This window comes from Grammomys surdaster, unplaced genomic scaffold, assembly GCF_004785775.1.
Source record: "Grammomys surdaster isolate TR1022 unplaced genomic scaffold, NIH_TR_1.0 199, whole genome shotgun sequence".
Classification (NCBI taxonomy): Eukaryota; Metazoa; Chordata; class Mammalia; order Rodentia; family Muridae; genus Grammomys; species Grammomys surdaster.
In genome coordinates this window covers 1,494,846-1,501,757 of record NW_021604644.1, presented here as the reverse complement: position 1 = coordinate 1,501,757, position 6,912 = coordinate 1,494,846, and positions in this window count along the sequence as shown.

Genomic DNA, 6,912 nt, shown 5'->3' with positions numbered 1-6,912 from the left:
TGAACACCAGTATGGAAAGCATTAAAACAATTCTCATAGTAATTGACTGTATATATATAGAAAATCCTAAGAATAAAAGACACCTAAGCAATGTGATTCACAATGCCAATGTAATTCACAATGCTCTTCTGACATGAAGAACACGATCAAGATGAAACATATGCTCCTTTCACAGGCATAGAGAAGTTATTGAAACTAATGTACCCTTAGCTGTAGGAAAACCTTAAAAAATAACAAAAGATTGACTTAAAGCAGAAGTTCTCAACCTGTGGTTGAAAACTCTTTGAGTGTTGAATGACCCTTTCACAGGGGTCCCCTGAAAAATATTAGAAACCACATATATTTAAATTATGATCTGTAACAGTAGCAAAACTACAGTTATGAAGTAGCAACAAAATTAATTTTCTGACTGCGGGGTCACCACAACATGAGGAACTGTTTTACAGGGTCGCAGCATTAGAAAGGTTGAGAACCACTGATTTAAAGGAAAATTGTGACTGCAGCCAAAGAAATTTATATATCTGCTACAAAAAGATAACTTCATATTTTTTGCAGATTAATAGATTTAATAGCATTCTAATATATCATTAAATATCATCTCTAGGTCAAAAAAGTAATAGTAACCATGTATATTAAAACATATGGTAAATAGAATGATAATGATTATGTGCAAATTATGAAAATTTGTATAAAGTACGTTTGAAGGAAAATGAATCTGAAAGCTTATATTCAAAGAAAAGGTATAAACTAAAAAAGTTGACCTCAGTATCCATAGCAAAATAAGATTAAAAGAGGAGAAACTAATGAAATTGAAAACAAACATACAATAGAGAATCAACCAAACTACAAGCTCGATCCTTGAGAAGATGGATAAGATGATGACTACTGGGAATGACATAGGAAGGAGAGAAAAGATGAAAAAAGTTGGAACTCCCAAAACAAAGAAGAGGACACTACTACAGACCCTACAGAAACCAGATAGATAGAAAAATACAGGTACGGAGAAAAACTGCAGCAATTAACTTGTAATTTAGATAAGATAGATAAATCTTTAGATAACAACTCTGTCAGCTGATACAAAAGAATTTAAAACATGAATACTCATATATTTTAAATAAATTTGATTTCTAAAAATGAAGCCAGAAATACTTGAGTATCAATGTTTATTATAACATTGCTCCCAACAGCCACTCTCAGAAAGATAAACATTGTATCTTTGTCTTATTTGTACTTCTTGTCTTATATATACTTACATTAAGTCATGTACACAGGCATGAGGTGAAAGGAAAGGAGAAACAAGACCAGTTAGGAGGACAAAGGGGGCAAATAAGGCAGGGGCTGGGAGATATGCTTGATGTATAGGATAGGCCTGAACGAGATCTTTAAAGTCAAAAGTAATAGTATGAATGTTATTCCATGCATGTATAGCTTCAGAGGAACGTTATCCTAAATATGTAAGCAGAGATTCTCAGTTCCTGAGGATAGAAAAGGAGCTAACACTTTATAGTTCTTACTAAGTGGTAAACCTGATACTCCACAGCCTATGAAGTAACATAGATGAATGAATTTCTTGTTAAGGATTCTTTACAATAGACCAGGAACTACTCAATTCTACTCCAAGGATCCCTTACCATCCTTTACCTTTAATATTTATTATATTATAAACACTAGGATGTTTTAATTCATAATCAAAAACTTTCTTCAGGTAGCTTTTAGCCATATTTCCCATTTCCTCTTTAAATTCGTCATACTTGTTTAAGCAGTTTAAATCTGGTACCCATTAATAGAGTTTGTAAAAAACAAAACAAAACAATTTTTCTAAAGCCTTTTGCAAGGCCAAGCAGATGAACAGCAGACACTCTTACTCTACTTTCAAACTTAGTATCTCCTCCATCTTCCATGCCTACAACTTAGAAGAAAGAGAACTCAAAGTGTCTCCCTTGCACACGGCCTGAGAAGGATGTGGTAGAACTGAGTATGAGTTTCTCAAATAACAGTAACAATGCTTAGCTAAATCGTCCTTACTTACTCTTTACTAAGGCTACTTACTCTTTCTGCCTTATGTGGAAGGAAACTGAACCGAGGAAGGTCACACAGTGGCCCAGACCCATACAAGTATCAAGTGGTCATGCTTCAAACCCAGAGAGTTCTTATTCCTAATTTTATGCATCTTGTCTTATGCCACACAGCCCTTAAATGGTTAAACAATGTAATGGATGCACAGGCGACCACTTCATCCGAGGATGTTCTGCCTAGAAAGTTAAAGCCTAGGGAGGAATAGCTGGGAGAACGTAAGAAAAACTATCATCTCTCCTTAACAATGTGGCTAGTAGCCACCTCAACATGAGAAGAACCGGTTAGCATATACATCATAGTATGAACCACAGTAAGAAAGACCCTCACCTCCAAGGTACCATTCCAGTCAACATAAAATCCTCTTGCTTAGGATGCTGGAGAGTGCTGTGCTCCCTTTGGAAGAAGTTTCCACAGTGGCCCCACCCTATGGGATCACCATCAATCCACAGAAAGTAAATGAACCACTTTCTCTCCCTCATCCTCAACCCCAAATATTAAATAGTTGATTCTAATGATCTCATTCCTAACTCACTCTTCATTCATTCATTCATTCATTCATTCATTCATTCATTCAAGAAAAGTCATCTGTGGGCCAAGCCTGCTTAAAAACCCCTTGTCACATTACATTCCACAATCATTTGTGGTTTTCCTAGGCATTTCCAAGTAGACTTAGAGAAAAGCCCATCTGACTCAGGTCTTAAACATGTCTGTATTCTATAGATCTAGCGTATCTTACAGCAAATAACAAATATTCAGTAATAACTGAAAGAAAGGAGGAAGCATTTCTGGGCTTTTTATTTGCAGGAGCTACTCACTCCACCTAGCCCCTCCCCCCCTTTTTTTCACCATGAACTGCCCGTCTACTCGGTGCCTGCATTAGGGCACCTAGAGAACACAACTTCAATGTGTTTTCCTTCCTCTACTGAAAATGTCTAAATTCCAGGTCCCAGCCCAGTTCTACCTACCTCTAGGTGGGGACTCAGGTGCCCTCTGAAGAAGACCTCTCTCTGATTGCCTGCTGCAACTTAGTTACTCTCTTTGGCCCTTTGTAGGCTGGGCATCCTGCTGGACCACTGAGCCTGGCTCTGCCTTTACATCTTGGCTTCCAGGAGCTGAGATTCTCCAAGACCCAATTGTAAGGCAGTGTCGAAGCATATTAACAGGCATGCCTAGAATTAATTCATCTCAAAGAAACAGATCACTCTTTGGAAACAGCCTGCTGTTCACATGCTTGTGATGAATGTCATTGAGTGGTTGGTAACACTGAAGAGATTTGGGAACCGCTCAATCACCAGCTATTTCATTCTGTAGATGACTTTTTTTGACACCAAGATCAGCAAGCAAGCTTTTGAACAATCCTCATTTCAAGTTCAAAATGTGAATGAGTTTCTGCCTGAAAGAAACAATGAATTCTCTGCCAAAAACAACGATAATTATTAGCAATTTCTGAAGGTGAACTAGGGAGGATTCATTCTAACATTCCTGTTCTCAGCTGTCTGATGGTGATGGGAGGTTTATATAGGCTTGCTTAGTCCCCATGGCAACAGCCTTTCTCCTGGGTTACCATAGGAATGGCGAAGGCCTTTAGAAGCCTCCATTAGCGGTGACTGGGCCAGCAGCAGTCAGAATCATCTGCTGGGGAAGACTCTGTAAAGTGTCAGTGAAGGTGTTTGAGAATTAATTTTACCCTGGAGTAGCTGCATAGGTCTGTTTAGCATACCTCGACAGTTCTCAACATGAGGTAATGCTGGTATCAGCCCTGTGTCTTGACCATTTCACTTGAAGGGTTTTCCTAACTTGAGCTACATTCAGATAGGACCAGATTTTAAAAGATTCTGAGACAGAAGGAAGAAGTCTCTTCTTACAAAACCTTACACTGGAGACAGGCAAATCAAGTGTCTAGCCCCCAGAATAGTGCATAGAAGCCAGATTAATTGTTAATGTGGTGATGGGTGGTGGATCTGCTTACTACTTTTCCCAAATTTCATAGGTTGAAACTTAATTGCCAGTGTGGTAGTATTAAGAGAAGGGGCAATGGACCCCCCCCCAGCAGAGGAAAGCCAGGCCTGGCACACACATCATCTGCTTTTACCTGCAGATGCCATTGCAAGGAGATTGAGTGACAGAAAGATGGAGTGTTAGAGGAGGAGAAGGAGTGATGAGTGCTCTGTGGAGAGAGGCAGAACTGGTGACATGATGGTGTGAAGGGCAAGAGAGAGAGAGAGAGGGCTGAGGTCAATGGTGGACCATATCACAACTCAGTAGAGTCAGGAAGGTGTGCGGCAGCCAGAAGCTTGGGCAGATGCAGAACTGGCCCCCAAACAAGCTGCCCAGACACAGGATCAGCCTAGATCTTGGCCCAAGATGAGGAGCCGTCTACTTTCTAGATTAGACCTCCTCAAAGAATTGCCATGTCCCACAATGCTGCTGAGGGCCATGTGTATATCAGTGGCCCCAATGGGCCAAGGTCTGGGTTGATGTCCAGACTGTGTTGTCTCCTGATGACATGAGGATGTTCATGGCCTGTGCCCTGGCCTGACACAGGTTCATGTTCATGAACCATGCTGCCTCTGGGGACCATAGTGATGTGAATGGCCTATGCTGCCAATGAGGATGTTTGGGTCTATGGTCTTAATGCAGCCGTATCTGTGTGGATGTCCATGTCTGTATTACCACTGAAGGTCACATAGATGCCGGTGGCTTATGCTGTCACCAGAAGCCAAGTTGATGTCCATGATCCCAGTTGCAACTGAGCAACTTATCCAGGTCTGTGGCCCCACTGTAACCATGATCCCTGTTTGTATTTTGTGTGGATGCCAGAAAGCGTGTGAAGCCCATGATCTATGCTCTCATAGTCCTTAAAGAGCAAGTAGGCAGTTTTCACAATGATATCAATGACTGCAGAAGCACAGTTGAGGAGGAACATGGAAGACTTCTGTAGCAACCCCTACCTCTACTCCAAATGTCCCCCACTAAAATAGTAACAACCTAGACAGGAAATGACTCAGAGAACTCTTCGAATCTGTGATAGGATGCTAGGGTGTCTCCCTCCATAGTAGATGACTTCCAGCAGGGATGCCAGAGGGGAAGGACTCAGATCCATTTATGGGGCAGGCCACTGAGAAGTTTGGCCATAACCTAGTGAAAATATGCTTAACACAAGTTAGACTTTTTTCTGGGGAGGGGGTAACAAGGATGGGAGGGGACAGAAAAGGACTGGAAGCGAATGTGATAGGGGTGTACGAGGTAGACTCTCCAAAGAGTCAATAAAAATATTCTGTTAGAAAAGAATAATTTGGATCACATTATTTTCCTGGGGGGGGGGGGAGGAAAAGAGAGAGAGAGAGAGAGAGAGAGAGAGAGAGAGAGAGAGAGAGAGAATCTTGGTGGGGGTGGGGAGGTGATTAAATGTCTAGGGCAGAGCCATTGTAGATGGGATTAGTGTTTGTCAAAAATAAGTACCATTCCCCCTGCTATGAGCTGTTCATCCTCCTACTCTGGGTGCAACAGGGGCAATGTTTAGGAAATAGAGGACAATTCTTCTTTACAAGATACAGACTTCACTGCTGCTCTGACCTTGAACTTCCCAATCTCAAGGGCTGTGAAAGATGACTTTCTATTATTTACAAAATGTTTACGGTGAAGTGGTTTGTTATCAGAACTGAACGTACTGAGACAGTTGCACAGCGGTGCGCTTCTCCTTAGAGTCACCAAACTGTATGCTTCAGTAGCAAAGTTAAAACAAAATTTGTTCATTCTATAGCTAAGTTTTAGCTTAAGTTTTCAGAATTGGTGTCATTGCAATTATGGCATGACTGAGTGTGGACTGTAGCTCAGGCCCTACAATAAGCTCTGAAGAAGTTTCACACTGTCCAGGAGTGTGTCGCACTGATGTAGGGAAGCCTTTGAACTCTGTTCAACTATTTGTTGTTTTACTTCTTTCTTTACATAAGGGACATTTCGTGCACAGGAATACATACACTTAAATTCTGACCTTTGAATTCTTTTAAACATAATATTGTATTATTAGGAATGACACATACATCCCCATGCAAACAGGCTGGCTATGAACATATTCACTTGTCCTGAGATGTGTGAGTGTGTGTGTGTGTGTGTGTGTGTGTGTGTGTGTATACCACAGAATTTATGAGAGACTTGCATATGTAGAGAATTGTTTAGTAAATACACTTATGAATTTGTTGGTAATAGTCATGTACTGAAGAGCCCTTTCCTCAGAGCAAAGAAATGACTTCTGCAAAATTGAGAATACGTGTGGTAGCCATCAACAAAGGGACTACTCCCCTTAGCTGTTTGGTCAAGCTGCATGGAGATAAAAAAGACCAGAGAGCATGGACGTAAAGCCCTCTGCAATTTTATGCATTCAAAGAACAAGGCAGCAACATGCACTCGTTATTTTGAAGCAAGCCCTTGGCATAGGACACCAGAGAAAGTACATCCTCTCGAGTTTCAGTCATGTGCCAGCCATAGCTGTGAGGGACACTGACTAGGGTCCTTCTACAAAGTCCAGGCTAAAGCACAAGAAGGGCAGAGAGAAGCCTGTCTCTTCTGAGGCACCTATGAACAAGAGTCGCTGGTTAATGAGTAACAAAACAGGGCTACATTGCGTCTTGTCTCCTCCACAGCTTTGCTTTCACAGAGCTCTCCCTCCCAGAGCTCTGAGGATCTCTGTTTGGCTCCTTTGGTAAACTCTTGTTTTAAAAAGCAAACTAAGATACTTGGAGAGTTGTTTGATGTGTGCATTTCAATTTTGCAAGACGAAGAGGTCTAGGGGTCTGGTATACAGCAAGACGAAGAGGTTCTAGGGTCTGGTATACA